Source organism: Ictidomys tridecemlineatus, chromosome 4 (assembly GCF_052094955.1).
Source record: "Ictidomys tridecemlineatus isolate mIctTri1 chromosome 4, mIctTri1.hap1, whole genome shotgun sequence".
Classification (NCBI taxonomy): Eukaryota; Metazoa; Chordata; class Mammalia; order Rodentia; family Sciuridae; genus Ictidomys; species Ictidomys tridecemlineatus.
Window position 1 is genome coordinate 145,330,047 of NC_135480.1, and position 25,450 is coordinate 145,355,496.

A 25,450-nucleotide genomic window follows, 5' to 3' on the forward strand; every position below is an offset into this window, starting at 1 on the left:
TCTCATTATGTAAAAAGATCATGTTTACAAAGACTTCCCAGCTTGAGCATGAGCTAAAACAAATAAAAACAATGAACTGGTTTGCCAGCTGTTTCCTGATTCACAGGGAAAGAGAGAAGAATTCTGAGGTGGAGGTAGGGGAGAAACAAAACATCACTCCTTCATTTTAATTACAGTTGACTGGGGCGCCATTGCAGGATGGAACTCACAAAGCTGTGACTGCAAGAAGCTGCGTGTTTATTATGTTGGGGGAAACAAGGTAATATGCCAATCTTTAAGAGATTTTGAAGGACTGTGTTGTAGTATATCTTCTAGGAATGAAACTGAATCTAGATCATATCCCCCCAGTGGCAATTACAGAAATTAAGAGATGTGGAGAAATCATCTGCTCAGCTCTCCCAGCACAGCAGGTACAATGTCACCTGAGCCATTTTTATGAAGCTCCTGTCACTTCCCAGGAGTAGGCATTGCTCCTAGCAGAACAGAGCAGACTGCTTTGGAAATATAAAACAGGCACTTGGCTCCTAATGCTAGGTGGCCTTGGAAAAGGATTGTAATTTCACAGATGTTAAATCGGAAGCACGATTCTGCAATCCAGGAGTTAAAACTAATGCTTGCTTGAACTACTGAGATTTATTTGTATAAATCTATACAAACAGATAAATATATGTGTGCGCATGAGAGAGAGAGAGAGAGAGAGAGGAGTGAATCCTTTTGTCTTCAGGACCAAGAGGATAAAGGAAAAATTTGCCTTTATGAAGCTATTTTTGCAAGAGTCGATGAGCTGATTTCACTGAAGCCCATGGCATGACAGGCAGAGATATTCAGAGTCGTCATGTAGTCCTATCTACAAAGTACAGCACAGGACATGCAGACTTGTGGGGTTCCTTTGGGCTTCAATTCTGGGCTGATACTTAAGTGATGAGAAGCATGAAATATCAATGTCCCCCACGCTCACCCCCAGGGCTGAAGTTTGTACAGTGCAGGGTATAGGAAAGAGTGCTGAGGTCATGGGAGGTGGCATTAGGAGAGGGCACAGAGAAGCCACCTGACATCCCCCACTCCCTGCACTGAGTCCACCTCAGCCCCCACCATCCTCTGTTCCTTCAACAAATACCTGCAAGACCTCTACTGTGTTTATGGTGCTGTGCTAAGTAGTGCAGGACTAATGGCAAAACTGGCAGCTTTGGATCTTCAGATCCCCTGGTCTGATGGAGAAGGGAGCCACAAAACAGATCATCATCATCATCCACCATTGATAGGCATGCTACTGAAAATGTGTGTGGTTGTGGCAATATGGCCAAAGGAATCTCTCATTGTGGTTATAATTGTAGAGGAACTGGAATTTGGGGAAGGCTTCATATATGGTTCCCTGTGACAAAAACCCTATTTTCTTAGTGAGGTATTCTTGGTCCTCCTATCTATGTCCCCAGTAGTCCAGTCTCCCATCACTGTGCCAGACACCAACTCTCATGCAGTCTGCATGATGCTCAGCTTTGTCTTCTTTGTTTCCTGACTGGAATGTTGCCATTTCCTCTATTGATCTGAATCTGATCTGTTGAAGAGCAGCTGGAGTCCCACCTCCTCCATGAAGCCAGACCTGATTGTTCCTGCCTATGGTGATGTGCCCATTCTGGCCTCATGTTTTGGTTTTGATTTTATCCTGCATTTTGACATCTTTATATCCCTTATCCAAACACTTGGGACCAGAAGCATTTCAGAGTTCAGATTTTTGGGGTTTGAAATATTTGCGTACACATAATGAGTTATCTTGGGGATGCCTCTCAAGTCTAAACACAAAATTCATCTGTTTCATGTACATCTCATACACATAGCCTGAAGGTAATTTTATAAAATATTTATAATGTGGCTGTGTTTTGACTGCCATCCATCACCTGAGGTGGAATTTTACAACTGTGTCATATAGGGGAAATGAAATTTTCAGAATTTAGAAATTTTGGATTTCAGATTCTCATAAAAGAGATGCTTAGTCTGTTTCGCTATAAAGCTCTTCTAGTATTGATTTAATACATGCATTTTTCTTTTCTCACTAACTAAAATTGAAAAGCACTAAATGATGGAATCCATTATCTAATATTCTATTCAGACCCTAGTAAAGTATAGGACAGAGTACTCAGTAAATACTAGTTGAATGAATTCACATAGGCATTTTGCCCCTTGAGGGAGATTCAGGATGAAATTGACCCCCCTCACACACACTTACTAATATTGAGAACCTTACTTTTCTGTGGCTACAAATCTGTGTAACCTTCCCCCTCCCAACTCTATCCATACATTTATCCATTCATCAAAGTCTTTCCTGAGGGTTTGCTATAATCCCTACTTGGTACTTGCGAAACAGAGATGGACAAAAAACCCCAAATGGGAGGACCAACTCCTAAAGGGGTCAGTGGGTTAAAGTGTTATGAGTTTTCTGTTAGGGTGGGGTGGGGGCACAGGGAATAAAAGCCAATTCTATCACAAGGACAAACACTGATGTCATGAGGCAAGGGATCTTAGGCTCTTTAGTGTTGACTAAGGAATGATGTAGCTGGAGTTAGAGGTTTGGGAGGAGGAGCAAAGTGAGCAGAGCAGTATCATAGTGAAGGCAGCCCAGGGGGACCATGTGCCCTGCAATTTGAAGAACAAAGCAAGGAACCTTGAACATCAGCCAGCCGTTTTGTCTTGCTTTGGCTTAGGAGGCGCCCTTTCGACATCCCAGACCTGATTCCTTTGTTACCTTACATATTTGAACATGCCTTTTTCCTACCTTTACTGATGATGTGCTTGACACTTTGCCAGGAGGTGAAGTTCATGGCTGGGAGTAATTTCTCCTCAGCATTCTGAGAGCATTTCCCAATTATTTCTCATTTTCACTGTGGCTGGAGTCAGATGCCATGCCATGATTTTTTGATATGTGAGATTCTTTTTTCTTCCCAGCTCACTCCCAGAATTTTTAGGATTCTCTTTTTCCTTTGCTATCAATGAAAATCTGCCTCCGTGTGCTTTGTTTCAAAATTGCTTTAGTTGTGATAAAATACACCTCACATAATTTATCACCTTAACCATTTTTAAGTATGCAGTTCAGTGTCGTTAGTATATTTATATGTCTGTCTGTTATTTTTCAACTCACGGTTTTAAGCGATTGATGGGTTCTTACAAGATGGAGATGCACTTTTTATTTCTTTAAATAAAATTCCCCTTCTGTTTTCTCTCCTCTCTCTTTCTAGAACTTCTGTTGGATCGATGTTTGATTTTTTTGAATGTTCTTCTAATTCTATGTCCTATCTCTGATTATTCCACTCTGATCATTTGTTCTACTTTGAGATTTACCTTGTCTTTTAATTCTTCACAGATTATTTTATTTCCATTATGTTAGTTTTCTATTTGTTGTTTCTTGCTCTGATCTTTATTTTTTTTTAAACGACATCCCATTTTCTTATTGATACAAGATATCATTTCTCCAAGTGTAATACTTGTGGTTTTCCTTTTCTTTTGTTTGTGGCACTGGGGATTGAACCCAGGTGTTCTCTACCATTGAGCTATACCCCTGCCCTATTTATTTATTTTTATAATGGAAGTTTGAACCCAAGGGTGCTTAATCACTAAGCTACACCTCAGCCCTTTTTATTTTGAGATGGGTCTCACTGAGTTTCTGAGGCTGGTCTCAAATTTGCAATCCTTCTGCTTCAGCCTCCTGAACTGCTAGAATTAGAGACCTGTTCTACTATGACTGGTTGTGATATTTTGAAGTGTTCTTGTAAGTCCTTTCTTTACTCCATGAACCTTTTAATTTATCCTGTTTGCTGCTGTGAGGGTCTCTTTCCCACTTTGGGGGGTTTTCCTTAAATATCAGTGGCTGACTACTTGCTCTTGGCTAAGAAAGTGTCCCTGGGAAGCTGAATGGACCATCTCTAGGCATGGATAGAGCTGGTTTAATCAGTCAGGGACCTAGTAATTTTCCTGGTGAATTGTTGGCAAGTATCAGTGGACTTTTCCTTCAGCTAGATTTCAGCAATCTAAAAACCCAGCCAGAGAAGGACAAGCATGCATGTTTTATGACTTGCCATGTAGACTTTTACTTACTGTTTTTAGCACAGTAATTTCATTCCTGAACCTGATATGCTTACCTTTAGGACCCATCAGGTTCATCTTTCCCAGTAAACCTCTCAGCCCCTCTGAGCATGAGGCAGGGAAGGGGTCTGGGTGCCACCTACTTCTTATAACATCTCTAAACTAAACCCTCCCACTTTAATGAATTTTGAGAATCTTATCACCCCTCATTTCTAAGATTTTCCAGATTTTTGCCCATTAATAAGCTCCCCTGTCAAGCTTTCTTCATTTTGCTTAGTTAGTTATCATTTATATACTACTGTCTCCCAAAAGTTTTTGAAACCTGTCATTTACTGTCTTGTCCTATTCTCACTTCTTTATGGTTTTTTGTTGATTTGGTTTGGTACCAGGATTAAACCCAGAGGCATTTAAAACCTGAGCCACATCCTCAGCCCTTTTTATTTGTAGACAGAGTCCTACTAAGTTGCTTAGAGCCTTGCTAAATTGCTGAGGCTGGCTTTGAACTTGCAATCCTTCTGCCTTAGCCTCCTCCTAAGCTGCTGGGATGACAGGGGTGTGCCACTGAGACTGGCTGAGTTTTTGTTCTCTATTATTCTGAAGAATTTTCTGGATAGAGTTGAGCTTGACTTGTGGGTTTGAGTACCATATTAAACCCATAGTCTGTTTCCTTATATTAGATTATTAGATCTTAGATTTCTCCCACAGATTTTCTTGGGGGATCCTCTTACCCACTTCTTCCACCCTACGTCTAGAGCTATAGTATAATGTTGCCATATTTAGCAAACAAAAACACAAGACACACAGTTAAATTTGGACTTCAGACAAATATTACATGGCACATACTTATTCTGGAAAATCATTTGTTGTTTTCTGAAATTCAAATTTAACTAGTTATCCTATATTATATTTGAAGCTTATCTTAGTTCAGGCTAGTACAAATTAATGGGTATTTTTTTTTTTACTCAATATGTCCATCCCAGTTTTATTTTTTATTTCAAATAAGTTTCATTTGATAAAGTTGGAAATACTAGGGTTACTATCTTAGATCTTCATTGTTACATGTTGATTTTTCACTTTAGGAAGAGAAAAGAGAAATTCTTATAGGAAATAATGAAAAATTAACAATTTTAGCCTGCCTCCTATATACCAGGCCTGCTTCTGAGCTCTTTATATGAATCATTGAGATGAATGAAGTGTCAGTTGGCACAATTTAAGGTCCCAATCTTGGTAACATAAATACAGTCATACGCCCCAAAAGAATGTTTTATCCAATGACAGACTGCAGGTGTGAAGGTGGTCACATAAAAATTATAACATTGCTGAAAAATTTCTATCACTTAGACTTTTGCAGCTGTCATAATGTTGTATTGCCATATATCACTTATGTGTTTGTGGTGATACAGGTATAAACAAACTTACTGCACATTCACTGGCTTTTAAACAACAAAATTTATTTTCTTACAGATTTGGCAGCTGAATATCTAAGATCAGGTGTGAGCATTGTTGGGTTCTAGTGAGGACCCTCTTTAACTTCTTTTTATTACGTCACACAGCAGAAGAGGGACAAAGAAGAGCTCTCTGAGGTACCTTTTATAAAGGCACTAATCCATTTGTGAGGGCTCTACTTCATGAACTAATTATTTCTCAAAGACCCCCACCTGCTAATACCATCAAAATTTCAATGTGAACTTTGGGGAACACAAATATTCAGTCCATAATACAATCCTACATACAAAGAAACTTCTTATCTAAGCTCTGGCCTTGTATAACCCAATCCTTACATGTAATGTCATAGCGTATGCCTGAGTAGCCCTTGTCTGTTTTGTTAATGCTGTTAATGCTGAGAAGACAATACTAAATATTTACCTGTGGTTCAGGGTTTCTGTGCCCTCCTAAAACAAGATAAGTAAAATATCCGCTCTAACATTTTTCTTCTGCTAAGCTAAAGACTTTAAATTTAATCCTTAAAGCTTTGGAGAATTGCCACATATTTTTGACAGTGAAGTAACAAGATCAGATTTGGATTTTTTTTTTTTTTTAATCATGCTGTAGCATGGAGACTGACAAGCCTGAAGGCAAAGACTTTTAGGTGACTATTGTAGTGAGTAATTTGAGCAAGAAAAGATAGCATCCTGACTAGAGAAGAACATGTGAGAACGAAAAGAAAATGCAAGGAATATTAAAGTAGCGGCTACTGACTTGGAAATTGGGTAGCTGTGCTGAGGAGGGAAAAGCTCAAGGAAGTGCTGAGTTTCTAGCTTAGGCCAATGATGGCGAGTAAAGCTTGCACCAAGAAAAGAATTTCAAGAAGAGGACAGACCTTGGGGCAGCAATTATCACTGGTTCTCTCCCAAAAGGTTCTCATTCAATGGGATGTGGGGAGGTTCTTCTAGGAATCAGGAATGTCTTTAGCTTTTCCTAAACTCCTGCAAGAAGAAGCCATAAAGATGCATTCAACTTACTGAAGTTACCTGCAAACTGTTGCTCCTGCCCTGGCTCTGAACTCAGTCGTTGAAGGAAGGCCTTCCATTTCCCAGGTGATGGTGCTGTCCTTTCAAGTATAGGGACATATGTCAGCAATGGTCAGCTCAGCAACAGTGGCAAAAGGCCTCATTTTGCTCTGGCCCATGATTATCAACAGGACTGAGAGGAGCCATTTTGTGCCAACCTGAGTTGAAATTACTCATCCTGGACTGGGACCTGGTGGAACCAATGGGACTGACTCTAGAGGGATCATTTTCATGCAATCCAGGAGCCGTTCCCCTTTTGCTTTCTCTCTTAACTTTTGGATGACATCATTTGCATCAATCTCTCTCCCTGCACTAAATAATCTGCTTGGAATAATGACGTCAGGAATAATTTATCAGCCACAATCAGCACCTGCCACTCGCTAAAGACCTGGTCACAGTATGAACTCTGTTGTTAATACTTTTTTTTGCTCACATCAAATCTCATTATTGAGTTGATTGAGTTGGTTGAGGGTTTAACATTAACTTTCATGCCAGTTCTTTGCCCTGTTAATAACCAAGCCAATAAAGGCACCTGCTATCTCTGTTAAGCTAATGAGGCAGGGGAAAGGGATGGAAAGGATGGCAGGTGAGACCAGTTCTTCATCCCCTGAGCCAGCGTTGCCCAGGCAACTTATCCTGCAACTGTAAATGGCAGTGTTTTGCTTTTCAATGTTTTTTTTCTCTCTCCCCTATGTTAGTAGACTTCCATTCCCTAAGGACTGGCCCCTTTGCTTTGTTTTCTCAAAGAACCTATAGGATGAACTGGAGCTAACAGTCTCATGGCAATTCTAGACATAGCTTCTCCATTAATTTCTATTGCTGTCAATTCAATTTCTTTTTGGAAAAAAAGAGTTGTACAGAATTGGCAGCACAATTTTGCATGTAAAATTACCAGCACAAAGCAGCAAATGATTGCAGTGCTTGGGAAAAGGACACATAGGTTGAAAGACACATTTAAAGAACTGGGGACGGGGAGGCGGTTCCGAAATGCATATCTCCAGCTGAATAATTGTAATGAGTGCATAAAGCAATAGGAAAAGGGTTTCCAAAACTTGCCACACTGTGAATTCAAAATGCATTACTGTGTCCAAGTTTGCCTTATCAAATAAATTGCTAAACTCAAGTCAAAGGACAGGGAAATAATAGATTACGAAATAGAGTTTTACGTGGGTAGCTTAGAATATGGAATTTCAGTCGAAGCGGATATTACGTCGTACTTACAGGAATCCAGCAGAAGTGATCATTGATCAGTCTATGTGAGTGTGTTATTGCTTTGCTCTTTAACAAGCCCACCTTTCATGAGGAAATCATGGAATGTAATGAATGAAATCTTGTGTTCAAATGCTTTCTCTCCTAAAAGACTCACACTCACCAGCTGGCCCTGCAAACAGTCCACAAGTCTCCATGTCCTGGTCTCTGGCTGGGTGTAGTGGTGCATGCCTGTAATTCCAGTGACTGGGGAGGCTAAGGAAGTTCAAGGCCAGCATCAGAAACTTTGTGAGCCCCTCAGTGTTTAGTGAGATACTGGAGATACTGTTTCAAAGTTAAAAAAAAGGGCTGAGATGTGGCTCAGTGGTAGAAATCTTCAGGTTCAATCCCCAATACTGTGGGGGAGGAGGAATATGGTGTCTGGAATAAAAAGGATTTGGAGGGAGAGCGTTCATTCTGAGCCTCAGTGTACTACTCTGAAAAGTGGGAGCAAGTAAAAGAAAAGCCAGGAAGCACCCATGATGGTGTAGCAATAGCTACAATGCTATGATTCAGAGACTTGCCTATAAGAGTCCTTTCAAGTCTTCCATTCTCCAACTGAAGGTCAACACACACCATCCACTTCCTTTGTTTCCTCCTGGGAAATGCTTCCTAAATCCTTGTCCCCCCACCCCACCCCCGCTTTTTGTTGCTGGCCACAAAGACTCCTGGCTCTGAGTAGGTGGAGAGGCTTGGTTATTTGCCAGACTATGATGAGGATTCCCCTGGAGGACTATGTCAGAGGCGCTAATGAGTCTCTGTTTAACTGTGACTGTGTGCTCCCCTGGCAATTGGGACAGAGAGAAACACCTTGCACAACAATTAGCTTTTCACAGCCATTAGCAATTTGTAGTCATTAGCACAGGCAGAAACAGCAAATAACACTCAGGAAGCAAATACCACTGTGAGTCACAACAGGACTCCTGAGCAGCATCAGCCCCAGCAAGTCAGGGCTCTGAGGGCCTGAGGTCCTCTGTGCCTACCCACTCCAGCCAATGAATTTTGTCACCCAAAGTGCCTCCATTCTTTCCCATCCTATCCTTGAAAATGCCTGCATCAAATTCATTATTTGTTTCAGTGAAATGTAAATCTTTCAGAGAAAAAGTCTGAAAGATCTAGTGCATAATAAAGCAATTTTGAATTGCCTCAAAGATCAAGAAGCCTAAATAAGGCTGGAAGGAGCCATGTGAATAATTGAAAATTGAATTGAGTGAAAAACCCAGGGCAGTGCAATGATTTAGTTCCAGAGCTGTTGAAAGCAGCATTCCTGAATGCTGAAACCATGTATATCTCTAGCAATAGGGATCAGTTAAATAATTGTGCTTCACCCATCTGATGGAATATAATGCACCTTTTAAAAGACAATATTTTGGAACTAGAGTAGATTACCTCAAAAAGGTTATAAAACATTATTAACATATGATTCCATTTTTATAGTAAAAAAAATTATATAGACACCTTCTAAAATATTAGTGATCATCTCTGAGTACTGGGAAGGGCACGGGTGTTTTTTTGATTTTCACTCTTTTGCTGTTTTTTGTTGTCTTTCTAAAATAAGCATATGCAACTGTTGGGACTAAACAGGGGGAAAGAGAGCAGACTGAAAAAGTAAGCCCTGTTTGGCTCAGTGGGCTTAACATGACTAAAGATTTTAAACAAATTATTTATTGAAGTGTAACATCTGTACATAAAAAGGCACATATAGTACATACACAGTTTTAAGACTTTTTTTTTCCACAAAGTGCATAAACCATTTGCAGATGAGTCTTGAATACAGCGATGGTTACACTTGTGGTTCCACAAACATGAGTCTGTGTGGTGAAGGGTGACTGTAGGAGGTCAGCTCAGAAGGGGTCAGGGATGCAAGCTGGAAGCCCAAGATGGGAACCCTGAGAGCAAAGGTGGTAAATTTCCATTTTATAGATGTAGAAACTGAGCCACAGGGAGTGATCATAACTTGAATCTGACAGCTGTTCAGTGGAGGAACTAGGATTCATTCCCAGTAAGGCTCTGGTATCCATGCCTCTCCAAGGAGAAAAAATACAGCTGGAGCAACTAGCTGAAGGCCAGGACATCTCTAAAAGCTTAATGATGGGAGAGAAGAGAAAAATGTCTTTAAGGGATGGTGGGAAGGCTCATGTTAGGGGAGAGGGATAGAAAAGACAGTTTCCAGCAATTTCTACAAAAGGCAGATTAGTGAGGAAATAAATTGTTCTAAGTTTGGTGCTTTTGTGCACTTAAATTCCACGTGGAACTGAGAGATAGTTCTTGAGCCTGGGGGACCAATGGTGCTGAGCACTAGAGCTCTGGCCTCCTCTGGTTGGCTAGGAGGAGAATGGGCTCTGATTAGTATTTTCTTTGTATGTGCTGACTGGTAGGGAAGCAAGGCACTACCCATAATTTTCCCAAATATTCACCCAAACTCCTTTTCCCCTTGGATTAGCTGTTCTGGGAGAACCATGCAGAGGGCACACTCTGGGCTAGGAGTGCCTCTAGAGGATGTGAGGTTCATGTTGAAGGCTGAGTGTGACTACAGCAGAAAGTCACCTTCTAAAACAGACTCGGCTCAGGAAGGCTGAGCCTGGGAAGTTTCCATTTCACCATTTTGTGAACATCGCCAAAGATAAATGCCTAAGAATTCGGTTTTCTTAATTAACTCAGTGGTAACAGCATGCTATTCTAAGAGGACTGGGCATGAGATTTGTGACCACTTCCATGTAGGTCAGTAGCTTTGTATTGGCACTTAAGCTTTTCACGGATAGGGGCTGTGTGGTGGTTCATTTCTCATCCGCAGTGCTTAATCAAGTGCCTGGTAAGTAGAAGATATTAAAGAAATCCTTACTAAATGTACAAAACACACATCCTAGGTTTTCTAGAGCAATATCACTTTAAATACTCCATGGCTACGTACACTGATTTGGGTCCAGAAGGAATGATCACCAGAGACTTAGGTCTTCATGTGACTGACAGGAATTTCTGGGAATCTTCAAGAGACATTTCTCAGCAGTAGCCACTATACCAGTAATTATTTATATATTCATGACAGGTAACACTCTATGTTTTTATTGTGGACATTTTTCATAGTGCTTCTCAATAATTCTTTTTTCCTAGTAATAGAAATGAATTTGAAGTGAGACAATCAAAGTTTCACAGAACCTAAAATTGAATCCTGCATCTAACACCTTTTCAATCAATTGTTAAAGTCTTACTAAGTGCCAGTCTTATACTCAGTGCTAGGAATACAAAAATCAATAAAAAATAGAACTTACAAATGTGAAAATGGACAAATTACAACACAAGTTGGATAGTGTTTATATGACACAAGATGCCTTTGGTTGCAAGTAAGATAAAAATACTGGCTACAACAATAGAAAATTTTAATCATCTCACAAATCATGGAAAGTCTAGATGTAGATCATTCCAGATTAGCTCAACAATTCAATAATATCATCAAAAACTCCACGTTCTATTATTGTTCTACCTTTGCTCTTTGGACTGTGGGCTTATGATCACAAAATAATTGTTGCAGCTCCAGGTACCACGTTCATACATAACTGCATCTAAGTCATGGAGGACGGAACTTGCTGCTTCTCTTTATAGCAGGAAACAAAAAGCTTCTGAGTCGAGCCCACCACTAGACTGTCCATTTGATCTTATTGCTCAGAACTGGGTCCCTTTCCCATTCCCAAAGCAATCATGGGGAAAGGAAAATAAAATTTCCATGCTTGACATAAGCTGACTACCCTTCATTCCTTCTGGCTGGGGGAAGGGCTCCATCCTCCTTTAGCATGTTGCCTTGCCCTATAAAATAGGGATCCTAGAACCTAAAGAAGATGAAAAGGGGAGAAGACATCAACCAACAGTGATGGCTCAGGATTGAGTGTATAGTTAAATGTGTCAAAGTATTTTGTTTTCTCTAACTTGATATCATGTCTTCCCTGACGAGTGAAGGCTACTCTAAACCCCTGGCCTTTCCCTACCACTGCCCTGACCTGACTGCTTCAGTGCAGGGAGTGAAATGAGCAGTGGGATTCAACTCTGGTCTTACCCTTGAGCTCTAATAACTGTAACCATCCAACCAACTCCAAAACCTGGCTTGTTGAGGTGAGTGAGGGGGAGTTTGGGATGCTGGAGGGAAAGGGTGAAATTCAGGTGAACAAAAGAGATGGGAAGTGGTTTTCCTCCCCTAAAAGCAAGGCTCATATCAGGACTCTGTATTCAGTTGACTTCTCCTGAATGAGAAGGAAGGAGACACACTTTGAGAAGGTCAGAATGGTTCAGCTACCTTCTTGTTTCAGAGGAAAACTAAGTGGAGCCCCGGATTCTATCTTCAGAGTACACAGAGGAGAGCAGTAAAGAATGGTCTGAGTCTGGACAGAAAAAGAGGCGCTGACTGGAGGAGAGCTATGTGGAATATGTGACTTTGGTCAACACATCCAGACTCTCGTTTAACAAAGCCACAGTCAATACACTGATGGCTATATACTGTATGGCATATGTAATATATGACACATATATGTAAATTATACACATACACACATATATAATGGCTATAAGTAGTAAATTGTAATATATTACATTATAATATATATCCTATATATTATCTATAATGGCTATATAATACTGCTATGTATAATACTGTTATATAAAATCATATATCATATATGATTGATATGAAATGATATGATTTATACAATATGCTGTAATATAATACAATAGTATAGCAATACAATATGATAACTAAAAATTGAGCACTAACTATATGGTAACAAGGATGCAAAGTACTTTCCTTATGTGATTACTCATAATCATGCCCACAAGTAAGTTCCATTATAATCCAGAGGCTAAGTACCTTGTGCAAAGCTGCTCTGATAAATGGTGGACCCAGGACTCAGGAATGCAAGGTTGTCTGCATCTAGAACACCTCTCCTCACTTCTTTTTTCTCTTATTTCCATTTGCCTCTTTCCTTACAAAGGTCTCAATGAATTTGGTGATGACGAGGCAAGGTGGTAACCATATATAGGATCCTTGAGAGAATACAAATGAAAAACAGTTTCTGAGGAAAAAAAAAGATTCTACTAGCTAGAGAAATGAAAGAAATCATACAAAAATTACTATAAATGTTTTATTAAAACATTTAAATTTTAAAGATTACCTTAAATGAATTATTTTAATAATTCATTTATAGTGTTCTTGTTTTAGAGTTCTGGAGAAGAAAGAATGGAAAAGGAAATTATATAAAGAGGTGATCTTTCTCCGTCATAGAATTCATCCAGATTTTTGTATGTGTTGTCAAAGTTTTGCAATTCCCTTTGGGTTTTTCAGCAGTCGTTTTCTCATCTAGATGGTTCATTCGTTTACTCATTAACTCCAGCACTCACTTTATTCCTTCATTCATTTATTTACCAAGTCTTTGGCTGGAGGCGTATGCAGTCTCTTCCATGTACTGGGGACCAAGGAAGATAATGGAGGCTTAAGGATAAAGAAATAGTGTTTCCTGCATTAAATGGGGTGGAATGTAATATGCTTACCAGGTGTTTTCCCTTTCTGATCCACTTTCAGTTCTCCATTATCTGTGAACAGTCCCCTGCTATGGACCCATCTCCTTGGCCTGCTGGAAGGGCAGTGTATATTGTAGGGAATTGTGCATCGTTGATTGAGAACTGGGGTAAAGGTCCGGAATACAAGAGACTAAGAACAGAGGACATTAGATATGCTACCTGTATGTCCACCTGGAAAAAATTCTGGTTTAGGGAGCCCCTGGAGGTTCTGAGATATCAATTCTATAGGATTCAAAGACATTAAAGCTTCCAGGAACTGATTGACTCAGCATGGTCTCTTCAAGATTTCCCACCCATTTACAGAGGGGCAGAGGGCTAAGAGCACTAGAGGAGCCAGGGGCAATAGTTATTCTCCAATTCCCCTAAGGAGTTAATTATCTCTTGCAACTGATAACCCCTCTCCTGGTTTTGGCCTTTGATTGACTCAGGATCCTAATGATATTTTGCCTCTCCAGCACATTCCTCTATATGCTAACAGTGGTGAGCACTGTTCTCAGAACAGCTCTAGAACTGATCACATATCTAGATGTCCTGGCTTTAGGCTCTTTACATAAAGTCTCCAGCCATCCCACCCTTGAAAGGTGTTCCTGATCACTAACAATGGCCTAAGTAAAGACCAGCTTCCCACAACCATGGTGGTTACTCTAAGCAGGTTTCTATGCCTGAAGCAGTAGGTCTCCAGAGGAGGTCTTCAATTATGATAGTTCCCCAGAAAGATGTGAATGATGAGCATGATGGAAAGGACAGGACGATGGGACCTAGGAGACACCCCACAACCACTACCACCATGGCCTGGACATTTTGTTCCTATTTCTGTGCCCAGATCTCCTCCTCTGCAAAATACATAGTTCAGACTAGATGAGGCCTCAATTCCTATCAGGCTTGGACAATCTATGACTTTCTGAGTGCTGTATGTTATCTGCTTTCACAGTTTGCACTGAGCATCTTACTTCAGAGATTTAGCACACCCTGATGTTCACTCAAGTGTCATGTTCAGTTTCCATGATAGGCATCTACCAAGCACAGAATCCCTGGGATCTCTGGGCTTCTGGAGCGCAGTGCGTAGATGGCATTCCCAGCCTAGTCCTGGGGGAGACGTGGAAGCAACTCTGTAGAAAGGAACTTTAGTCTACGTTCGAGCCAATCTGACCCCTTGGCAGAAGGAGTCCCTGGGGGAGGGGAGCCATATCCGAAAGCACTGAAGCATGGGCAGAATGCCCTATGGGCCCGCAATCCCAAGTACCTATGAATAGAGAGAGGGGAACAGACAGTCCCTGTATGCCTGTTTGGAATCTAAAGTCCTATTTGATCTTAGAATTGTGGAAGCCTGTGGGACATGGAAATGCTAATGCCCAGAGGCTGGGCACTGTAGTGGAAAGAGAACTGGCTTTGGAATCAGAAGTTCTGGTTTGAGTCTCAGCTCTGTCCTGGCTAGCTACGTGACTAGGAGCAGGTCTCGTAACCCTGATGAGTGTGGGTTTTCTTGCCCGTCCAATGAGGAGCTTTAGGTCTTCCCCAATGACCTCATAGGGCTGGTCTTTCTCAGTGACTTTTTCTGCACGTAGTGTACAAACCCCCAGGTGAAGATGCCTTAGTCACAGTCTGACAACACTATTAGGACAAGATGATGATAAAATTAATATTAATATTTGTAGCAAAAATAACATAATCCCTATTGCTATCAGCTGTTGGACTCTTATTATGTAGCAGACACTCTGCTAAAGATATTTGAAACAGTATTTCATTGCCCAAGGCCGCATGGCTACCAAGTGTTATGGCAGGACTCCACACTGGCATCTCTGACTCAAGAGCCAAGGTCTTAATCTCCTGTGTGCTTTATTCCTCAAGACCAGTCAACCAGGTTTTTTCAAGTTCTGGCTCGCTTGGAGAATGAGAGGGAGATGTACTGGCTTGTCTACTTACATATTAGTAATTAATTAATCAATCAAATTCTTTTAAATATCCAACACAGACGCTTTGGAAAATCATATGTGAAAAACTATTTACAGATGAAAATTACATAAATAAGTTTACAGAAAAAAAGAAAGTGATTCTATTTTCTCTAGTAGCTAACCAGCATGGCTAATTGTCTTGTGTATGACCTTTTCTTAAGCTTGTAACAAACAGGCATCCATTCTGAACCATCCACCCAGACCAAAAACAAAAACAATAACCAAACCTCCCTAAAAAAAAAAAGAAGAAGAAAAGAAAAGGGAAAAAAACCTACTGAGCACTTACTCTGTGCCAAGTATCTACAGCATGCCAAGATTCAGTGGTGAATGGGTGTTTCTGAACTCAGAAGATCAATCTAACAGAAGAAACTGATAGAGAAATAGTTTGGGAATATGAAAATCCTTTGATGGAGGTATGAATAGGGTACTAAGAAAAAACAGAAAATAAGATGCTAATTGGGATTGAGGATGTCTGAAAAACCTTTCTAGAAGGGGCAACAGCTAAATTGAGTGGAAATATTACTGCTGGTAAAGAGAGACATGGTGGGGAAGAAGGGAGAAGGGATAAGGCAGGACATTTCAGTTGGCAGGATATCTTATGCAATAACTAAGAGACACAAGAGGCATGACCCACTCAGAATGCCAAAATAATTTGATGAGGACAACTGCAGTTATACAATCTAAGGCAGGAAGGTGATCGCTGAAACAGAGGCCATGGCAGAAGGGGCCATGAGTGTTATGCAAAGAAGTCTGGACTTCACTGTAATCACTTTGGGAATTAATTGAAAAGGTTCAAGCTGGACGAGGAGGTGTGGAGATGTGGGTCCTAATCCCATTTGTGTGCTACAAAGTACACACCTCGTTAGAAAGTACTTGCAGTAAACCCACCAAAAGATGAAGATCCAGCCTCAGGTAATGAAAACAGAAATGGAGAGAAATAGAAGCAATAGTGCTTAGCAGAATGAGGCCACCTGATGTACTGACTGAAAGAGTTAGGGAGGGCATGGTGTGGAGAGTGCTCACCTGTTTTATTCCAGGTCCTTTCCCAGTTTAGCTGGGATGACTCTGTGTCTTGCAATTTTTATATCCACCAACCCGTATTTTTTGACATCCCTCAGCCCTTCTTTTGCCCCATATTTTATTCTGTCTCCCAGAATATGAACTCAGATATGAACTGCTGTATCAAATTCAAAACTTTCAGTGGTCTAACACAGTACAAGTTTATTTCTTGCTCTTGTAAGAGTCCTCCCTGGACAGTCAGTGGCTTCCTTCCACGTAGGTCTCTCCATAGTTATTGCTTTTACCATTCCCTGGGGATTTAGAAGGCTTGGCAGCCAGTGGAAAGGGAAAGAGAAAGTAAAGAAAAGATCCATGCTACTTAAAATCCCCACCTGCACATCCAGTAGTAGGAACCTGATACATGAACACACTGACTGTCATTTCTATCTCTATGTACTTAAGTAAGGGAAGAAGCACCAAATTTTGTTAGAAAGCTAGCCACCTTGGTCACACCCAAAAGGTTTTAACTCACCCCCACTCCCGCCCTTGTGTAATCTAGTTGCTTCTTCTCCTACTTGATAGTGACTGATCTTTGAAACAGTTACAAACATTTTCACTGATCTGGATTAGTATTGAAAAAAGAAAGGATTCCTCCAATGCACAACAGAAAGAGGACAATTCACAAGCTGTCCATCACAAGATAAAGCCATGGCTGTTTTGCAGCTATGTAGCAAAGGGCACCTGACTGAGAGGCTTCAAAGTTTCATATTTCAAATTCTGGCTTCATCAATAACTTACAGCATAACTTAGGAAAAATGTGTATTTGGATTCTTTGCTCAATTTTTTTGCATAAATTTAAATGAAATGTGTATTTTGTTTTATCATTTACTGTTGTAAAAATGTTTTTTACAATTTGATTTTTATTCACAGTACATTTGGGGGGCACATTTTCATGTCAAACACATGTATCCATATAATTTTAAGAAATGATCATGTCACATTATATCTTTCTTTAGTTTTCTTTTCCATTTTTTAAAAAAAAAAATTTAAATTTTATTTATTTAATTTTTTTAAATTTGTTTTAATTAGTTACACATGACAGCACAATGACCTTGACATATCATAAATTTGAGTTAGATGGGATATATTACAATTCTTATTACACAATTTTTCATATCTCTAGTTGTATACAAAGTATATTCACACCAATTCGTGTCTTTATACATGTACTTTGGATAATAATGATCATCACATTCCACCACATTTATAACCACATGCCCCATCCCTTCCCCTCCAACCCCCCTACCCTATCTAGAGTTTGTCTATTCCTCCCATGCTCCCTCTCCCTACCCAACTATGAATCAGCCTCCGTGTATCAAAGAAAACATTCAGCATTTGTATTTTTAGGATTGGCTAACTTCACTTAGCATTATGTTCTCTAATTCCAATCATTTACCTGTAAATGCCATGATTTTATTCTTTTATTGCTAAGTAATATTCCATTGTGTATTTATGCCACATTTTTTAATCCATTCATCTATTGAAGGGAATCTAGGTTGGCTCCACAGTCTAGCTGTTGTGAATTGTGCTGCTATAAACATTGATGTGGCCGTGTCCCTGTACCATGTTGTTTTTAAGTCTTTTGGGTATAGACCGAGGAGAGGGATAGCTGGGTCAAATGGTGGTTCCATTCCCAATTTTCCAAGAAATCTCCATACTGCTTTCCATATTGGCTACACCAATTTGCAGTCCCACCAGCAATGTATGAGTGTACCTTTTCCCCCACATCCTTGCCAACACTTACTGTTGTTTGTATGCATAATGGCTGCCATTCTGACTGGAGTGGGATAAAATCTTAGAGTGGTTTTGAATTGCATTTCTCTAATTGCTAGTGATGATAAACATTTTTTTCATGTATTTGTTGATTGATTGTATATCTTCTTCTGAGAAGTGTCTGTTTAGGTCCTTGGCCCATTTATTGATTGGGTTATTTGTTTTTTTGGTGTTTAGCTTTTTGAGTTCTTTATATACCCTAGAGATTAGAGCTCTATCTGATGTGTGAGGGGTAAAGATTTGCTCCCAAGATGTAGGCCCTCTATTCACCTCACAGATTTTTCTTTTGCTGAGAAGAAACTTTTTAGTTTGAATCCATTCCATTTATTGATTCTTGATTTTAATTCTTGTGCCACAGAAGTCTTATTAAGGAAGTTGGGGCCTAATTCCACATGATGGAGATTAGGGCCTACTTTTTCTTCTAGTAGACATAGGGTCTCTGGTTGTATTTGTAAGTCCTTGATCCACTTTGAATTTAGTTTTGTGCATGGTGAGAGATAGGGGTTTAATTTCATTTTGTTGCATATGGATTTTCAGTTTTCCCAGCACCATTTGTTGAAGAAGCTGTCTTTTCTCCAGCACGTTTTTGGCACCTTTGTTTAATGTAAGATAATTGTAATTTTGTAGGTTAGCCTCTGTGTCCTCTATTCTGTACTATTGGCGTACCAGTCTGTTTTGGTGCCAATATCGTGCTGTTACTGTTGCTTTTTAGTGCAGATTAAGGTCTGGTATAGTGATGCCACCTGCTTCACTCTTGCTGATAAGGACTGCTTTAGCTATTCTGAGTCTCTTGTTTTTCCAGATGAATTTCATGATTCTTTTTCTATTTCTATGAGGAATTTCATTGGGGTTTTGATTGGAATTGCATTAAATCTATATAGTGCTTTTGGAAGTATGGTCATTTTGATAATATTAATTCTGCCTATCCAAGAGCAAGGTAGATCTTTCCATCTTCTAAGGTCTTCTTTGATTTCTTTCTTTAGGGTTGTATAATTTTCATTATATAGATCTTTCACCTGTTTCACTAAGTTGATTCCTAAGTTTGTTTTTTTTTTTTTTTGAGGCTACTGTAAATGAGGTAGTTTCCCTCATTCCCCTTTCTAGAATTTGTCACTGATATATAGAAATGCCTTTGATCAGCTACTTTGCTGATATTATCTACTAGTTCTAGAAGTTTTCTGGTGGAACTTTTAGGATCTTCTAGGTATAGAATCATATCATTGGCAAATAGTGCCAATTTGAGTTCTTCTTTTCCTATATGTATCCCTTTAATTTCTTTCTTCTAATTGCTCTGGCCCGTTTTTCAAGAACCATGTTAAACAGAAGTGGTGCAAGAAGGCATCCCTGTCTTGTTCCAATTTTAAGAGGGAATGACTTCAATTTTTCTCCATTTAGAATGATGTTGGTCTGGGGCTTAGCATAGATAGCCTTTATGATGTTGAGATATGTTCCTGTTATCCCTAGTTTTTCCAGTGTTTTGAACATAAAGGGGTTCTGTATTTTGTCAAATGCTTTTTCTCAATAGAGGATGCTTAGAAAATTGTATGACCCTTACAAAAACAAACAAACAAAAAATTTGGCTGGTGGAAATTCAGTTTTCATTCTCATTTCTATTGAGATGATCATATAATTCTTATCTTTAAGTCTATTGGTGTGATGAATTACATTTATTGATTTCTTTATATTGAACCAACCTTGCATCCCTAGGATGAATCCCACTTGATCGTGGTGCACGATCTTTTTGATATGTTTTTGTATTCAATTTGCCAGAATTTTATTGAGAATTTTTGCATCTATGTTCATTAGAGATATTGATCTAAAGTTTTCTTTTCTTTTTTTTATGTGTCTTTGCCTGATATTGGAATCAGAGTGATATTGGCCTCATAGAATGAGTTTGTAAGTGCTGCCTCTTTTTCTATTTCCTGAAATAAATTGGGTAGTATTGATATTAGTTCTTCTTTATAGGTCTTGTAGAAGTCAGCTGTGTATCCATCCAGTCCTGGGCTTTTCTTGGTTGTAGACTTTTGATGGTGTCTGCTATTTTGTCACATGAAATTGATCTGTTTAAATTCTGTATATCATTCTGATCCAATTTGGGCAAATTATATGACTCTAGAAATTTGTCAATGCCTTCAATATTTTCAATTTCATTGTAGTACAAGTTTTCAAAATCCTTTCTAATTATCTTCTATATTTATGTAGTCTCTGTTGGGATATTTCCTTTTTCATCATGTATGTTAGTGATTTGAATTTTCTCTCTCCTTCTCTTCATTAGCATGGCTAAGGGTCTGTCAATTTTATTTATTTTTTCAAAGAACTATCTTTCTGTTCTGTCAATTTTTTCAATTGTTTCTTTTGTTTCAATTTCATTGATTTCAGCTCTGATTTAAATTATTTTCTGTCTTATATTGCTTTTTTTTCTGATATTACACTTAAGTCTTTAATACATTTTTACCTAATATTTGGCCGGCAGATATTCAGTTTTCATTGTTTTTGTTTGTGTGTTTGTTTGTTTTTTGTTTGTTTTTGTAAGGGTCATACAATTTTCTAAGCACCCTCTATTGAAGACACAATCCTTTCCCCATCACATATTCTTGGCACACTTGTCAAGATTAGTTGACCATATATAGTTTTTGAATAAATGTTTCTTCGTTTGCTATAGGCCCTTATATAATTCACCAATACTTTAAATAGTTGTTAGGTTTTTAAAATGATCATACCAGTTAAGGCTCTTTTGTAGGGAAGCAGGTCTATAGAGTTCCCCATACTTCCCCTCTGGAAATCATATCTTTATAATTATCTTTAGATGAAACTTAACTGATTAGGGTAAAGGAAATAAATTAATGAAAATACAAAGAGAATAAACCTGAAGTGTAACTAATTGGGAGATTAGTGGTAATTAGTATTTACAGATACGTTTATTTGTAGCTCATTAACTGAAAACTTGCTTCATTTGTTTTGTAGCTCATTAATCAGAAAACCATGTTGAGTGATATGGCTCTAATGTGGTTTGACTTTTTAAATAAATTCCAAGATTTGGATATCAAATTGCAGTGGAGCATTAAATAACCACTTCAGGGGATTGAAGAATTGGTGATTATGTGAATTTTCTATAATGCAAATAATTTACTATCTCAAATGTCAGTGTTCTTATATCTCCAGTAACTAGATGGGTCATAATCTATCTGCTCTTAACCAAATCACATGTTTGCAGAGGTTGCATAGTAAGAAATTATTTTATTTTATAGAACATATATTGTCTGATTTAATTAACTAAGAAATATGTACCGAGTATCCACTGGTTAGAAAGTCACTGTGTTAGAAGACACAGATAATTCAACAAATGTATAACAAGGAAACTGTCTCCAAGAAACTAATCATTGAAATGGTAATAAATCCTCTGAAAATAATTTCTAAGTCAACATTTTTTAATGACAGCTGAGTGGTACAGAGGGATTCAGAAGTGTATTTGGCCCTTTAGGTTTGGAGTTATATTTCCTGTTACAATAATGGCTTCCAACAAGAGCAGTCTTTTCACCTTTATTCTCATAAAATTTTGGGCAGCACTCAGTAGGAAGGATTTCTCTCTATTTCATGAGATATTATCTGGGGAGTGGTCAGGATGGGATTGATGTTTAAGGCTGGGAATTTGCTTTCAACATGTTCCTTCATCTAACTACTTAAAATCACCAAAAAGTTCTTTGATTCTCTTTGATTGATTTATTTATATACTCCTGAGCTACTGATAAAGAGTTACTGCTTCATAAAGCTCTAGGATATAGTCTCCAGAGGTAACCACCTTCATCTCCTGATCATCATCAGTGGTGGAAGGAGGCTCAGTGGTGCTAAAGATGCTGATACTTCGGCTAGAAGTGTCGACAGGCACAGTTGTGAAACCATGAAAGGAAATTCTCTGAGGAGGTAGGTTTAAATTCAAACACAGGGTGCATTCTCTGCAGGTCAGTGGTCCAACCTTCCCCCTACTGAGCACTGGCCTTAACACAGATGAGAAATTAGACGGTTAGTAGACTTCAGGTGAAAATTGGATAGTACAGTGGAGAGAGTATGAGCCTTGGGAGTCTGTTTGAGGTGGGTTTACATCCATGCTCTGTCACATACATTTGTCACTTACATTCTTCCCAATGGAAATTTGTCTTTTTCCTTGTCACTTTTTCTTTTTAAATCATTGAGTGTTATAGAGAGAGCTGAATGAAATGAATTAATACATCCAATAGAACCTGGCACACTGCAGGTATTCAAAATATAATAGCCAATCATGTTCTTTCCTATCTTATCTCCACGTGAAATGGAAAGTGATGAAACTCCAAGGCCTCCAGCCAATTATTGAGTCCAAAATTATGTCATGTCTCTCCTATTCCTATGGAAGTAGCTGAGGGGGGATAGAGTCTAGGAAAATTGCTAGTAGAGTAATAAAATAGTAGAGGCAGGCCCTGTGCCTGTGAGTGCCAGGAAGCACACTGTTACATGGAGATGGACTTGCAATTGATGCTACCCAATTCTAAGAGCTTTAGAGATCAGAATTCCCATTCTATGTATTTCAGTAGTTACTCCAGGACACATTATCATAAAACTAGTAAAAGAATTGTAGTCACAAAAGATTTTGTTTCTGCAAAAAAAAAAAAAAAGGTTTTCAATATAAGTTTCCTCCCCCTTATGTGTAAAAGATGCAAGCCAACTTTCTCTTAAAAGTCCACTGCTTGATTAATTTTCCCTCTCCCCAGCTCTACCTGTAATAGCCAGATGTTTTGGGTATCACTTTGCAATTCAAAATCTGAGACTTTCATCGATGCTTCTTGATTTGATGTTCCAGGTGGCTGAGAAGAAAATGGACTTTAAGCGATTACTTGTGGCTTTGAAAGGTCATGATCTACTTCCTTCAGCAGGCTGGAGAATGTCAATCTGCACCTGAACTTTATGCCTCACATTTTTCTGATTATGGATACAAATAATCTGACAGTGGTAGCTGCTCATTCTCAGGCATATCGAATGCTATATTAGGACAGGGCTCAATGCTGATGGGCACTTCTGTGATTGGCATTCTAGAAGTGCATTTGTTTCAGTTCTATTCTGCTTTTCTTCCTCAATTCCAACATCAAAGGAACTTAAAAAATTTGGCTGATGGACAGAGCAGAAAGCTATTCTTTACTTATATATAATCATTTATACATGTTGAGCTCACAAATTTTGCCAATCTTCCCTAGTTCAAATTTTGCATATAATTAGTTTACTAGATAATGTATCTGACACGTTTCAAGAAAAATATTGCAAGAATAATGAGCGTGAATATTTGAAACATATAATAAAAATTTCAAAATTCATAAAGCTGTTATTATTTTGACATCACATCAAATCACTGACCTAAGGAACACTTTGATCATTATCATTATGAAACATTATTTGCATCTAAAGTGTAGTACAGATAGAAATATAATGAAGATGTTTTTCACATATACTACATTGTTAATAGGTTCCAGCTCAATGAAGTAAATTCAGATGTTTAACAAACGTTTTTATTAAGAGTCTATTTTATGTCACACCGTGAACTGGCATGGCACTGCAGTTAAAAGGCCTAAATCTAGTTGAATGTACAGAAAACAAATTTTATATACACACATAAAATGATTATAGATTGTAATTTGCACTCTGAAGAAAGCAGTGTGCCAGGAAAATGAAGTTTACGAGGTGATCTTCTTTAGGTACAACAGTGAAGGCCACATTTGAGATGAGGCCGATGAATAAGAAGCCAGACAACTGAAGAGTGTCAGGAAGAGTATTTCAGGTAGAGGAAAACCAACACTGAATTGTGTCAGAGGAAGAGAATATGGCCTGGTGTGACTAGAGAAGAATGGGCGAGCAGTGTTGGGATGACAGCAAGTATATTTTCTGATTGTCCCTACACGAGGAACAGGAGGCTTAGAGAGTAATTGTTGAGACAAACAGAAGCAATAAATGACAAAACTTGGCCTGAAATTCTGGTCTTCTAATTGAAATAGCAAGCCTATTCTCTTATTTAAGGACAGGAAGATAAGGGAAGAGATGGCCCAATGAGGCAAAAATCATTTTTCCTGGCCCCTTCATACTTGATGTAATGCTACATATGAGTTTATTATATCCCTTCCTACTTTACCCAAAAGAATATTGGCAAAGACAGTTCTAGTATAATAAAAATGAGAGGAAAAATGACAAACTAAAATAGAGAGGAATATTATTTTAAAAAATAAGTGAAAATCACTATGACGATGGCAGAACAACATAATATTTTTTAACAGTAGCGCTGGATTAAGATGTTCTTCAACTTTGTTGCACACTGGAATCTACATGGAATTTCTTTAGTCATTACTAGTATTATTCAGTTTGTAAAATACAAGCAAATTGACATATACATCTAGGAATTCTGGCTTCTGTATTTGTTGCTATTTTGTCTTGACTTTGAGGTAAAATTATTTTAATTATTAAGTTATAGCAGATGTTTCTGGAAAATGAACTCTTAAGCTACCCAGGGATGAACATCATTAAAGGAGGGACATGCTGCTGCCTCAAAAATTACAAGGAAACTCACCAGAGGGGAAAAGGGATGGGATATTGTCATCCACAAACTCACCAACACTAGAGAGATGGGGTACCAATGGTAATTATAAGGGTTGTGGAGTTTGCACGCTTAACCTAACCAACCATTAATTCAGAGCATAATATCCCAATAAAAAGCCCTCTCCAACAGCACTCAGGGACCCTTGACTACTAAGAAGAAAGCAGATTAGGCCCAGGACCTGCTTATGAGAGTCAAATTGCAGAGAAGGGAAGCCCTATTAGATCTCATAGTCAAATCAAGGCCTTGATAGGGAAAAAACTGGACCCTAAGACATGGACTAAGGAAATGTAGGTGGCAGAATTTGAGAAACCAAAGTCCTCATAATCCTTAAACTTTCTGGGCTTGTTGAAGTGGCCCACTACTTTTTGCCTAAAAATACTGTAGAGGCATCTCTTCAGCAAGATGCCTTACAAAATAATAATATTCCTTCCTCAAGATTTGTCCCCTCTTCCCCTCAAGACATTAACTTTGTTGGATTGGCTAATGTACAACCAGAAACAATTTTACGCAAAGCAACTTTCTAAATACTGTTTTCACTTTCTGTATCAAAAGTGGTGTTTCTGTTGCTCAACACATTTTGAAACTCCGTTTGTGCAAAGTTTTCACATTTGCAGTACTTTTATGGCTCTAAATGTGTATAATATGACATTTTGTGATGAATG

At 38.7% G+C, this 25,450-nt stretch overlaps 1 long non-coding RNA gene across 10 annotated transcripts in view; it reads right to left on the reverse strand.

The window, feature by feature from the left end:
- Positions 1-9,475: 9,475 nt before the first annotated feature.
- The window catches only part of LOC110598018 (uncharacterized), a 153,938-nt gene continuing 137,963 nt past the window's right edge, over positions 9,476-25,450 (reverse strand). For 4 of the 10 annotated variants that reach the window (XR_013438095.1, XR_013438098.1, XR_013438096.1 and 1 more), the window contains 4 exons: positions 12,989-13,039; positions 12,685-12,860; positions 10,744-11,656; positions 9,476-10,641 (listed from right to left, as the gene is read on the reverse strand). This is a non-coding gene — a long non-coding RNA (uncharacterized LOC110598018). Of the gene's footprint in view, positions 10,642-10,743; positions 11,657-12,684; positions 12,890-12,988; positions 13,040-25,450 lie in introns of all 10 variants that reach the window. The other 6 variants (XR_013438103.1, XR_013438102.1, XR_013438097.1 and 3 more) reach the window with 5 other exon arrangements.